We start from the raw sequence: 14,506 nt of genomic DNA, 5'->3' as shown, positions 1-14,506 counted from the left end.
TGGAGCGTAGGTACATTGTGGTAGCGTGCCGCGACAAGTGCCTTGCCGCGGTCGTTGTCTTGTCGCGTCCGGAGGCTTGCCGCTCCCCGGGCCTTGCCGGGACACGTGGCGCGTCGCGGCAAACTCCTTGAGATGCCTTGGTGGGCCTTCCCGGCAAGCTCCTCTTGCCGGGGCCTTGTCTCCTTGGCTTGGATACTTTGCTATTATGCCTTGTATGGCCTTCCCGGCAAGCTCCTCTTGCCGGGGCCTTGTCTCCTTGGCTTAGATACTTTGTTCTTGAATGGCTCCACGGGAACCGCGGAGGACCTTGGCGGTCACCCGGCAAGCCTTGCCGCGGGTGGCTGCAACTGCCCGTGCACAAGTTCGGGATACTAGGGTACCCCTACTCTAGTACACCGACATAATACCAGTGAACTTTGTATTTCCGTTAAGCCAGTAATGGAAAGGGGAATGCCCGGTTGAAAAAACAAACAAAGAGACTGAACAACGAAGCAGACGCTCAATTCTCTTTTCCCAAGACATGGATGAGTGGATCGACAGCATCTGCATTCCCGATAGATTGTTATGGAATCGTTTCTCAAATCATCGATTAATTTATGTACCTGATTTTCGATGGCAGAAAGATCACCCCGGGCATCCATGGACGAGGAATATATTATTCTTAGGAATCCCCTGTCATATGTTTGCCGCCGAAGAAATTGCCCTCTCATGCAGACACCACCCAATCTTGTCAGTCATGATTACATTTTCCCTTCCGAGGGACAGGGAGAAACACATGGTTGCATCCTACGGTCTGTCTCGCTGAACCAGATGAAATAGGTCAGTGACACAAGAAACATGACGCTTCCTTTTCTCTCAAGAGAAAACAGCCTGTGCAATCAGAGTGACAGAACTGAGGTAGACTACTGAACTACTAGTACTGCATAACGCAAATTTGTGCTAACTGCCAAGTGTCAACGCATCACAAAAGCCACCTGGCAGAGCTGAGCCAGGCTCGCTCCTGGAGCTATCATCAGAGAGCACCAATACAACGCTGCTAGCCTACAATCGCATCATCAGGCGCATCAGAGACATCTCTCAGTGGAAGAACGCAAGCAGTAAACCAGTGCGAGTCAGCTAACAGCACGTACAAAGCAAAATCCCGGACAAAAAGATACCAATGAACAAGCTGCACAAACGATATGTAAAAAACCAGAAAAACACGCCATCTCAACAACAATGGCGACAACAAACACCCACGCCTGACAACAAGTAGCATGAGATGATGAGCACAATCTCAATCCGACTATAAATGCGCAGCACCGGTCAACCACCTGGAAACGCTTAATGAGTTCCCACGTCTCAGGCTGTGGAAGTAGCTGAGAAGAGCCTGTGCCTGCAACACATACATATTCTTAGCAAAATGAGTTTGCAGGTGTTTTACTTCAAGATGTAAATTTTGTTGTAGAAAGTGGCAGACCTTTTCTCTTGCTCGCGGTGTTCCTGACTGTGACAGTGCGGCTAAAGGGGGCACGGCGCCCTCTCTAAGAACTACGCTGCAAGATCGGCTGCTGTTTGTGCATAGCTGAAGCAATGCCGCGGCAGCATTTTCCTTCCCTCTCGTTGAACCCAGTTCGACAACTTCAACAAGAGCTGGAATACCTCACGTCTCCCAAATCGCAGTTCTCCCTTCTGGTATCATAGCAAGACTTGCCAAGACAGCTACAGCTTTGCCGGTCATTCCAAGAGCAGGATCCATTAGCTGAACTAGTTGCTTCACCGCATCAGCTTGCACAATGCGACCCTTGTTCTCATGAAGTATGGATAAATGAGACAATGCAATAGCTGCATCTCTCTTTCCTTGCGGGGTTCCACTTACCAGCAAGTCCACGAGAGGCTTGATGGCACCAGACCGCCCGATCCTCACTTTGTTTTCTTCAGTAACCGAGAGACTGGAGAAAGCAGCTGCTGAATTCTCTTTAGCTTCAGGGTTCCCTGTTTCCAGGACATGGATGAGAGGATCAACAGCATATGCATTCACGATGGCAATCTTATTGTTATCACTGATGGACAGATTGAGGAGGCATGTCACTGCATTTTCTTGGACCTTGGCATCTGGTGAATGAAGAAGACCAACCAGCAGGTTTATAGCCCCACAATCTGCAATGACAATCCTGTTCTCCATGTTGTGCTTAGCTAGAAGGCGAATCTCTGATGTCGCTGATCTTTGATATTCTATGGAATCGCTTCTCAAATCATCGATTAGCTTGCGCACCTCATTCTCAATGGCAGAAAGATCACCCCGAGAATCCATGGATGAGGAAGATATCATTCTGTCAGATGTTTGCCGACGAACAAATTGCCCTCTCATGCAAACATCACTTAGCTTGCACACCTGATTCTCGATGGCAGAAAGATCATCCTGGGCATCCATGGATGAGGAAGATATTATTCTGGGGAATCCCCTGTCAGATGTTTGCCGGCGAACAAATTGCCCTCTCATGCAAACATCACTTAATCTTGGCAGGATAAGCCTCAATGTGCTTATCCTATCACATTTTGCACGCAGGGTGTTGTCCATGCTGACATTGAAGCAGTGACGAATGTCAAGGAACTCAAGGTGGCGGCAATTATCTAGGATGGCTGTCAGTCCTTTATTGGTCAGGCGATTGGCAAATAACTGCAAAGAGCGTAACTCATGCATAATTGCAATCCCCATGGCTTCGTCATCCCTGTCATTGTCGCAAGCTTCAAAATCATAGAACACGTCCTTATTCAGTCTGAAGTGCTTCAGTTGTGGGCATGCTTTGCCAACAACCCCAAACACACCACTCTCACCCACATCTGAACACAATGAAAGCTCGAGCTCCTCGAGCAAAGGGAATTTCACTATGATCTCCTTGAGTACTTCATCAAAATTATAGCGAGAAATGAGGCGATGACTCTTAAGAGAAGGTGCCCTGCAAATGTAGCACTTGGATCTCAATAACCAATAAAAATATGCCACACATATAGAAAGACATAAGCACCCTGTATAAAACAGTTAGCTAAATTTATGTTTCGACAGACTTGCAGAGCACGTATAGAACATTTCATAAATTCAGATAGCTGCATAACATCATAGGACACAGGTACATACTTAAAAAGGTCTGGTGACAATTCAATTAATGATTAATTGTTAGATTTGACAGAAATTTCAGGGATGCTAAGTTTTTTATGCCTGATCGCAGGATGCAAAATTAGAATAAATTCTGCACTCCAGCATATGAAATCAGTTGAGTGTATTCTGTTCAACAATCAACATAACTCAAAGTCTCAAACCATTGGTAATGGGACTGTTTCACTGGAAAATACTCAGAAGCCCTAAAAGCTAACTCACAACTGTATTGTGTTTCAAACCAAACCAAAGAATACTTTTCCCCGCTGTATTAACAAACCAATATATGAAGAACTCGGCTGACTTAATTCTTAGTTGGCAAGCCAATGCACAGGTTGACGACGGGACATCAATTTTTGGTTAAGAGAAACTCAGCAGAGTAAAACTTGAAATGTCAGAATCATCCAATTACTGCAAATATTCTATTCTCCCAATTAAGTATCACTAAATTTTACGAAGCTGCAGACAACATGAAGGCAGTATGGTGTAAGGAGTAATGCACAATGATAGGTTTTCTCTAGCGCTTTGTCTTTATCAAACTAAGAATAGTCACTCCTCTTACTGAAATATACAGTATATAAATTCAAGAAAATAACTAATGTTATAAGTCTAAAAAACATTATAAAGCGACATACTAAAAGCCGCTGTCGGCATCAAATCAGAAACCACATAATTTTCAGTCATTTGATTCCATAGCACAACACAGCAAAATTGCATGATTCCTACCAAAGAAATAAATTTACAGAACTTCTCCGCAATGAAAGGTACACATAAATTGTAAGGGATTGGAACCGAAACAGAACATATAGGCAATGCCTAACAAATCAAAACGAAAGCTCCTAAAACAAGAAGGTGGTGTCGGGGGTGGTTAAAAGTTCTCACTGGTCAGCGAGGAAGAGGAGAAAGTCGTGGTCGTCGGTGTACTCGCCCCAGAACGCCTCGCACCTTCCCGCGCTGCGCGGACGGCGGCCTGCGCCATCCCGTGGAGGTTGAGCTCGGGGGAGAGGTCGGCGTGGCCAAGCATGTTGATGCGGCGCCATAGCTCGGGCTCGTCGCGGGCGGCGCCGCGCCAGGAGCGGCACACCTGGCCGGCCCCCATCAGGATGTCGACGTGGTCGAGCTTGCGGAGGATGGTTGAGATCGCGTCCAACGCATGGTTTTCACTTTCAGTGAGATTTCACTGTAATTCACTGAATTTCATTAATTTCAGTAGACACTGAAATATTATGTTTCGGTGAAAATATTTCAGCAAATTCAGTAGTACACATGAAATCAAATATTTTTCAAAATACTTTTTGAAAATTTCAAATATTTAATTAAATTCAAATGAATATTTTGGCCTTTTGGCTGAAATGCAAACTGAAATAACTAAATTTCACTGAATTTCAGTGATTTCAGTTGGTGCTGAAATTTTGTTGAAACTGAAATTGAAAACCATGGTCCAACGGCAGCTCCGCCCAGCTCCTCATCTCCTCCTCCACCGGCACAAACGAGGGGGAGGAAGAGGGCATCGCGCGCGCTAGGTGGGCTGCGACCCTTCGTGCAGCGCGGGGAAGAAGCTGGGGGCGTTTGACCAGTACAGCTCCTGCGCTGCCTTGCGGGCCTTGCGGTCAAGGAGGAGCACGCGCTCGAGGTAGTAGTCGTCGTGGCAAGTCTCCGGCGAAGTCGCCGTGTACGAGCGGGAGACGGCCGGCGTCAGGGAAAGGAGCGAGGAACCGGTTCAGGTGGGGAATTCGACTATTTTGCACAAAAATCCCCGAAAAAATTCCCTCCGTCTGAAAATACTTTCGAGAAATGGACGTGTCCAAACACAACGAGTAAGGGCATCGTCTCCAACGGCAACCTGCAAATTTTCTCCCACATCCGTCCACGAATAACGGGACCAGGCCGTGTACACAAATACAGGAGGCCGCCATCCAACCGTAACCGCATACATTTCAACCTGCATTTAAACAATCCAAACGAAATTCATGCAAAACGGCTTATATTTATCAAAGTTCGAATAGAAAATAGCACAAACCATCCATACATAGCATACAAATTAAGCATAGTACAACAATGCCTCAAATTCGACTAGATTCCGGATGTCTAACAAGTTTTTCATCAACAAATTATGTCGTTCCACACATACTCCCTCTTCAGCTTCATCCAACAGTGTGTGTGCACGTAGATGGTCGGTCCTCTGTCCTGTGGTACTCCACGCTAGGGCGTAGCTACATATAATGTATAGACCAACATTGAGTGAATGAATCAATCAACAAGTTGAGCAAGAGGAAGCAGAACTTACAAACTCATACTCTATCGCGCACAATGACCACCTTGTCTCGAGTTGACGAACCACGTCACAAAACTTGGTGACGCTGGTCTGGATATCGACCTCACGTTGTGTTGTTGAATGATGTACATGTCACAGGGCGCAATATGCTTTTGTGCGTGAAACATTTCATGCACTTGCTGCCATGCGCAATGTGCTTTTGCCTCCTGTTTGCTTCTACCTACGAAATTCGCGGATATGGCCAACCACGCATCACACGACAACTCATCCTTCATGGTCGAGTAGCTCACCATCCTTCGTACTCTAAAAAATGCCATATCATTTAATTCAAAATAAGCTCAATGACATTTGACCGAACACCTGTCGGGCGTGGTGTCCTCCATAGAGGTCGTCGACAAGCGGCTGAGTGTACCTGGGTACATACGCCTCCAGGGTGGACATCTCCTCCGTAAAGGCGGGCGGGCACATCAGTGCTAGTTGCGGATGTCCAACAATGCATCTGTGGTGGCTGGAGACGTACAGCAGCGGCGGCGGACGTGGAGGGTGTGGATGCAAAGAAGGGGGAAGGGGCGAAGTGAAAGGAAATGAAACCAGAAGGTGGAATTGGGTGGGTCGGGGGTGTCGGAGCCCTACGTGTCTGCTGTTCGAACCCCCGCAAACCTCCCTCTACTTTGCATCCAATTCACTAGATAAAATGTGTTCTAACTGCCCCGCAGACCGATACAGGACCGTGTTGGATTGCTTCCACAGTCCAGATGCAGACGGTTTTCGGGTCCGGCTTAGAGATGCCCTAAGAGCATCTGTTGCCGGAATCCTCAAATTGACCGGACAGAAGCAGTATCACTGACCGGACAGAATAAAGAAGGAAAAAGTTGACCCAACTGGTTTCCTCAAAGCCTCCTTAAATGTTTGGGTTGTCCGGCACCCCTCATATTGCACTCATATATGATACGAGTATGAGGAGTGCCCGGGCATGTCCGGTCAGTGATCCTGCGTCCGCCACATAGGATTGGGCTCACCAAGATTTTTTTTCTTTATTATATTTTATCCCTCTCTTATTTTCCACCAATCACATGCATGTGACCGAACATATAGGAAAAAAAGTGAGGGACATGGATGTGTGGACAGACAAATGGGGAGAACACTGTGCGGACGTGTTTGTGGATGTTTGAAGGACCAAATTTGCCCGGTTGTGTTGAATAAAACATGGCAAGTGTTTGGAAATTATGTAATGGTCACATGGCAAATTAATTGTATATCATGGGCAATTATATTATTTGTAGTTCTGAAAAATCATAGAAAATTGAAAACAAATCTACACATCATGGCAACTTTTAAAAATAGTTGTTTTGTGAGAAACGAAAATTCTTGTTTAAAAAATGCACTAGTCACATGGCAATTTTTTTCTTTTCGTACATGATGGAAAATTAAATAAAAATGGTAACGGTGACAAGGCAATTTTTTTGGAAAATATGTAACAGACACCTGGCAAATTTAATTGTATATCATGGGAACTATATTGTTCATACATAAATTCTGAAAAATCATGGAAAAGTGCAATTTTTTGAAAATTTTGTTCTACACATCATGGCAACTTTGGGGAAAATTGTTTTATAACACATGGCAACTTTAGAAAAAAAATGTTTTGCATTGATCACATGGCAGATTTAGAATTGTTTTTATGTGTTTTCATACAAGATAGAAAATTCATAAAATGTTATGGTGTTTGGCAAATTTAGAGTTTTTTTGTTTCCGAACATGATGAAGTGTGTGATGTTCACATGGCAAATTTAGATTTTCTTGCTTCCGAACATGATGGGAAATCATAAACTGTGTATGTGATGTACACATGACAAATTCATGAAAATAATGCTATCTACATGATGACAAATGACTCACCAACTCATCCTCGTCCATGATGGCAAATGAACCTAATAGTAACCATAGCTTGGAGCTTGCTTTTGACCTGATGAGGGGACGGGCGATGCCCGCGACGCCGCCGGCGATCCAGGCGGGCGACGCTTGCGGATCAGATGGCCTCGGGCATGTGGGCGGCCGGTTCTGGGCCCTCACTGATGCCGACGACGGGGTAGCCTCCGGGTACTCACCTACTCCGTCAGATGTGATCTGCGAGGCATTCGCTCCCGGCTACTCTATAGAGGAGGTCGCCGCACTTGTCAACGAGGTGGTTCCAAGCGATGATCCGGCAAGGCGGGCGCTGCGACCTGAGGACAAGGTGGACGTGGTTCGCTGGATTGTTCACCGGCGGACGGTGGCGTCCGCGATCTGGCCATGGAGAGGCCCGACCCCCAAGGTATGTCTTCCACCCACCACTCTCTCAGATTTTTTGCCGGAGGATTGGACCTTGGTAACTAGAAAGAGTAAGAGAAAGAGACGGGCGGTGGCGCAACCACCGGCGCCGGCGGCTGCCAGGTCGTCCGTCATCCGGGAGGTGAGGGCAGCGTGTTTGAATTTTTTGTTGGGCCAGGATGGGTCTGTGGCCCAGCATGGAGTTCCGGCAGTGGTGATGGAAGTCCGAACGGATGGGTATTCGGCCCAGGACGGCCACACCGACGTGTGTACGTATGAGCAGCCGGTCGAGACTCGTGATATCGATCGTCATCGGGGATCTGAGTTGGCGCGGGTGACTGCTCCTAGGGTTCGTTGATGTCTACTACGCAACCTTCTTCTTGTAGACTTATTGGGCCTCCAAGTGCAGAGGTTTGTAGGACAGTAGCAAATTTCCCTCAAGTGGATGACCTAAGGTTTATCAATCTGTGGGAGGCGTAGGATGAAGATGGTCTCTGTCAAACAACCCTGCAACCAAATAACAAAGAGTCTCTTGTGTCCCCAAGACAGCCAATACAATGGTAAATTCTATAGGTGCACTAGTTCGACAAAGAGATGGTGATACAAGTGCAATATGGATGGTAGATATAGGTTTTTGTAATCTGAAATTATAAAAATAGCAAGGTAACAAGTGATAAAAGTGAGCGTAAACAGTATTGCACTGGTATGAAACAAGGTGTAGGGTTCATACTTTCACTAGTGCAAGTTATCTCCACAATAATAACATAATTGGATCATATAATTATCCCTCAATATGCAACAATGAGTCACTCCAAAGTCACTAGTAGTGGAGAACAAACAAAGAGATTATTGTAGGGTATGAAACCACCTCAAAGTTATTCTTTTCGATCAATCCATTGGACTATTCCTATAAGTGTCACAAACAGCCCTAGAGTTCGTACTAAAATAACACCTTAAGACACACATCAACCAAAACCCTAATGTCACCTAGATACTCCAATTTCACCACAAGTATGCGCGGGTATGATTATATGATATGCATCACACAATTTCAGATTCATCTATTTAAACCAACACAAAGAACTTGAAAGAGTGCCCCAAAGTTTCTATCGGAGAGTCGAGATGAAAACGTGTGCCAACCCTTATGCATAGATTCCCAAGGTCACGGAACCCACAAGTTGATCACCAAAACATACATCAAGTAGATCAATAGAATACCCCATTGTCACCACGGGTATCCCACGCAAGACATACATCAAGTGTTCTCAAATCCTTAAAGACTCAATCTGATAAGATAAATTCAAAGGAAAAACTTAATCCATTACAAGAGAGTAGAGGGGGAGAAACATCATAAGATCCAACTATAATAGCAAAGCTCACGGTACATCAAGATCATGCCAAATCAAGCACATGAGAGAGAGAGAGATCAAACACATAGCTACCGGTACATACCCTCAGCCCCGAGGGTGAACTACTCCCTCTTCGTCATGGAGAGCGCCGGGATGATGAAGATGGCCATCGATGAAGGATTCCCCCTCTGGCAGGGTGCTGGAACAGGCTCCCGAGAGGTTTTTGGTGGCTACAGAGGCTTGCGGCGGCGGAACTCCCGATTTAGGTTAGGTTTTGGGGGTTTCTGTATTTATAGGAATTTTTGGCGTCGGTCTCACATCAGGAGGGTCTCCGAGTCGTCCACGAGATAGGGGGCGCGCCCAGTGGGTAGGGCGTGCCCTCCACCCTCGTGGATGGCTTGGGATTCTTCTGGCCCAACTCTTTCACTTCGGGGGCTTCTTTTGGTCCATAAAAATCATCAAAAATTGGCACGTCAATTGGACTCCGTTTGGTATTCCTTTTCTGTAAAACTCAAAAACAAGGAAAAAAACAGAAACCGGCACTGGGCTCTAGGTTAATAGGTTAGTCCCAAAAATCATATAAAATAGCATATAAATGCATATAAAACATCTAAGATGGACAATATAATAGCATGGAACAATAAAAAATTATAGATACGTTGGAGACGTATCATTCGTCGTGTGCCGAGACCTGGTTTCCCATTGTTGGGGTCGGGCCATGCCACGAGGACGTGCTCGGGCACTCCGGCCTTGGCTATGGCGGGAAGGGGGCTGGAAGGCCGCCGAGGGGGGCGCCTCCGCCGCCACAAGGGGCGTAGCCGACAGCGTAGCAGCATCAGGCCAACATGGGACTAGCCTAGGGTGGTGGTGTTCAACAACAACAACAACAATAGCCGCGGGTTGTCTTGGCGCCTGACCAGGGCCAAGGTGGTGCTCGGGTTGTGGTTCGGCAAAGCGAAGACTCAGCTTCGCAGCCGACAACAAAGGCTCAGGCCATTGGTCGCGGTCGTGGGAACATATAGGGATGGAATGGTCATGCAGGCAATGGAAGAGATGGCTACCGTTATAATCATTACGGGCAGTGGGGCAAAAATGATGGTTACAATGTATATGGCGAGCGACAACACCGAGGGTCGTCATCTTCGAGTGGCGGCCATGATTTGAACAACCATCATGGCGGCGGGCCGGGACGAGGGTTCCAGGGACCGCCTGGGAATTTTGTGGAGGGGATTGCCGGCCCAAATGACCGGTTTCGGAGTGGACATCGCTTCTGGGGCGGGAGAGGGGGGCGGCGCCTGTCAGTGTCAAAATCGGTGGATCTCGGGTAGGGGGTCCCGAACTGTGCATCTAAGGCTAATGGTAACAGGAGGCGGGGACACGATGTTTACCCAGGTTCGGGCCCTCTCTATGGAGGTAATACCCTACTTCCTGCTAGATTGATCTTGATGATATGCGTATTAAAAGAGTTGATCTACCACGAGATCGATGAGGCTAACCCTAGAAGCTAGCCTATGATTATGATTGTTGTTCTTGTCCTACGGACTAAACCCTCCGGTTTATATAGACACTAGAGGGGGCTAGGGTTGCATAGAGTCGGTTACAGAGAAGGAAATCTACATATCCGAATCACCAAGCTTGCCTTCCATGCAAAGGAGAGTCCCATCCGGACACGGGACGAAGTCTTCTATCTTGTATCTTCATAGTCCAACAGTCCGGCCAAAGTATATAGAACGGCTGTCTGAGGACCCCTTAATCCAGCACTCCCTCAGTAGTCCCCGAAACAAGCTTCAATGACGATTGAGTCCGGCGTGCAGATTGTCTTGGACATTGCAAGGCGGGTTCCAAAGTAGATCTTGGACACAAGAATCATGTCCGGCTCTGCAAAAACAATTTCCACATACCACCGTAGAGAGTATAATATTTCACGGATCTAATCTGCTAACAGTTTATTCACAACGTGACACCACAAGACAGCCCAGTTTTTATCCGAACCATTTTATCAACCTGCCACGACACATTTCACGAGGTGGCTTTATTGGCACGTCTTGTCGAAGCAGAGATCATGTCCCCTCATCATGGGATTCTCATTAATACGGGGGTGGGTAACCCAACCGTTCCATGGATAGGATTCTTTGGGAATAGGCAAGTTCCGAAGAGGCCACGCGGGGGACGTTTGGTATTCATCCTCTTTATAAAGAGATCAAGGCCTGTCTTTTCCCTCTACGCTTAACCCCCTCCTTCTCCTACCTCGAGTTCCAACACCCGAGGGTCCAGCGAAAATGCTTCAAGCTTCCGACCATGTCCGGATCCAGCCTTCAAGGCCGGTGGATGGTGTCGTGGTTCTAAATCTGACAGTAGTGTAGGGGGCTACTAATGGAGAGGCAAGATCCTAGCTATGGAGTAGTTGTATATGCAAGGGATTTATGAGTTCAGGCCCTTCTCGGAGGAAGTAACAGCCCTACGTCTCGGAGCCCGGAGGCGGTCGATTGGATTATATGCGTATGAGTTACAAGGCTGCGAGCCCTATACACTGAGGAGGGGGTGGCTTATATAGAGTCCGCCAGGCCCCTCCGTCCCTCAGTTATGCAGGGTTTAAGATACATTAAGGTTGGGCGTTACTGGTAATGCTACACATAAAGTGCTATGTTGACCATAAAAGCTACTTAATGACCGACCATTGGTGTGCAGAGTGACTTTAGAACTCCTGACCGTCGAGTGGTTGGCTTCATGGTCGAGTGTCTTCGAGTCTGTCGAGTGGAATACTTCTGAGTCAATTGACAGGTGGTTTCTTCTAGAGATGTCCTTGGGTAGGGTAGTTTGGACAGGTCCATGACCCTACCCTAGGTACATGGCTTCATCATTAGCCCCCGAATGGATCGAGGTTTGAGTGGGGAAGGAGTTGAGAACTCTTCCGACCCATTTCTTGTGCTATGACTATGTCTTGTACTGGATCAATGAACTTTAGGTGACGGCACCAACTTCTTTTTCAGTCGCCTTGATCCATTCTTTGTATCAGTCGAGTGAAGTTTTCACTTGGAGAGCTCCGAGCGACAGAGCGGAGGAGATCTTTCGTCTGACGAGTTGTTCTGCAACCCGCGGATTTCGCGGGATTTGAATTTTGGGAAGCGCGCGGGGCGGAGCGAGGGTGCAGCAATCGTATGGGATAAGGCAGGGATGCCTCGATCTCCGTGCCACCTTTTTCGCCACGTATCGCGCGCGCGACTGTTGCGGGATTTGACAGGATAGTACGGGCCTACATGTCAGTCAGTCGGAAGCAACCTTATATAAGGCGCCGGACGGGGTTTTTTGAACAGTGCACCCTCATTCTCCCTCTCTTCTCCAGACTTCTCCGCCGCGTTTGCTTCCGCCTCAGCACCGCTGCTCCGTGCGCGCCTCGCCAGCGACGATGGTGAAAGAGAAGACGGCGGCCCTGGAGCGGGCAAAGAAAGCGACGGCGAAGGCGAAGGGAAGGGGGACCAGTCGAGCGGATCTTCATCGAGGACCGGCCTGCCGCCGGGCTGGATCCAGGGCGACTGGATCTGCTTGACAATTAGTCAAGCAGATCTCGACGACCTGGCCGACAGAGGACTGATCCCCCATGGATCGGCGCGGCTCCTGGGGAGGGAGTTAGAGCCGCAGCCTCAGGAGGGTGAGTGCGTTCTCTTGGCCACCCACGTCGACCGTGGGTTTTCTTTACCGCCTCACCATTTCTTTCGAGGATTTCTGAATTTCTTTGGGGCGCAACTCAACCACTTCACACCCAACGCCATCGTGTACCTTGCTGCTTTCGTGTCCTTGTGCGAGAATTTCTTGGGTTGCCGGCCTCATTGGGGTCTTTTCAAGCACATCTTCACTCGTCGCTCCCAGATGGTGAAGAAGGACAATCCGAGTGACGAGAGAACTCAAGTGATTCAGATGTGCAGGGGTCTTGGGGTTCAGCTGAGAGGAAAAAGCTCCTTTCCGACAATGATCTTACCCGACTCAGTTCGTGGATGGCAGTCGACCTGGTTCTACTCTAAAGACCAGCCGACGCCAGGGCAGTCGACTGGGCTCCCTCCTTTTTCCATGGAACGAGTGAGGAAGCCCTCCTCTTTGAAGTGGTCCTGAAAGAGAAGGTGCAGGTGAATGTGTTGGTCGAGCGTGTCGTGCAGCTCATCCGTGACGGGGTGACTGGCATGGACCTCTTGGAGGTCTTCCTCCGACGGCGCATCCAGCCGCTCCAAGCTCGAGATCATCCAATGTGGCTGTATTCTGGCACTAAGGACACCTCTCGGATCCACCCGGAGGAGATCGATGATGCCACGCTGGAGGGATGGATGGCGAGCATCACGGGGAACAAAGAAAACCCCCGAGGAGCCAGGAGGGTTGTTCCACTCAACCAATCATAGAAAGTAGACAAGGTCCAATTCTGCACTTCTGACGGTGATTCTGCTTTTCCTCATTTTGTTTGCTTGAAATCAGTCGACTGGCGTTTATCTTGTTTGTCGTCTTCTAGGCCACGACTGACATGTACGCGACGCCCAACGGGGTGCAAGAATAAGCCGAGGAGGAAGAGGCGAGTGGAGGTGAAAGCGAGGAGGAGGAATGGCAATCTGACGGCGAGGGGGAAGAGGTTGAAGACGGCTCTGATACGTCTCCGTTGTATCTACTTCTGCAAACACTTTTGCCCTTGTTTTCGACTCTAACTTGTATGATTTGAATAGAACTAACCTGGACTGACGCTGTTTTCAGCAGAACTGCCATGGTGTTGTTTTTGTGCAGAAAATAAAGATTCTCGAAATGTCCTGAAACTCCACGGAACGCCTTAGAAAAAATAAAGAAAAATCCTCACAAAAGATGAAGACCAGGGGGCCCACACCCTGCTCATGAGGGTGGGGGGCGCGCCCCCTACCTCGTGGGCCCCCTGGTGGCCCTCCGATGCCAACTCCAACTCCATATATTGGCCTTCAGGAAGAAAAAAATCAGAGAGAAGAAATCATCGCGTTTTATGATACGTAGCCGTCGCCAAGCCCTAATCTCTCTCGGGAGGGCTGATCTGGAGTCCGTTCGGGGCTCCGGAGAGGGGGATTCGTCGCCGTCGTCATCATCAACCATCCTCCATCACCAATTTTATGATGCTCACCGCCGTGCGTGAGTAATTCTATCGTAGGCTTGCTAGACGGTGATGGGTTGGATGAGATTTATCATGTAATCGAGTTAGTTTTGTTAGGGTTTGATCCCTAGTATCCACTATGTTCTGAGATTGATGTTGCTATGACTTTGCTATGCTTAATGCTTGTCACTAGGGCCCGAGTGCCATGATTTCAGATCTGAACCCATTATATTTTCATGAATATATGTGAGTTCTTGATCCTATCTTGCAAGTCTATAGTCACCTACTATGTGTTATGATCCGGCAACCCCGAAGTGACAATAATCGGAACCACTCCCGGTGAT

The 14,506-nt window shown here is 47.9% G+C and overlaps 1 pseudogene; it reads right to left on the bottom strand.

Moving 5' to 3' along the window:
• Positions 1–1,285: 1,285 nt before the first annotated feature.
• Positions 1,286–4,838, bottom strand: LOC119279830 (annotated as a pseudogene).
• Positions 4,839–14,506: the final 9,668 nt, after the last annotated feature.

This window comes from Triticum dicoccoides, chromosome 3B (genome assembly GCF_002162155.2).
Source record: "Triticum dicoccoides isolate Atlit2015 ecotype Zavitan chromosome 3B, WEW_v2.0, whole genome shotgun sequence".
Classification (NCBI taxonomy): Eukaryota; Viridiplantae; Streptophyta; class Magnoliopsida; order Poales; family Poaceae; genus Triticum; species Triticum dicoccoides.
The sequence above is the reverse complement of the archived record's forward strand: the minus strand, read 5'-3'. Positions and strand labels throughout refer to the sequence as shown.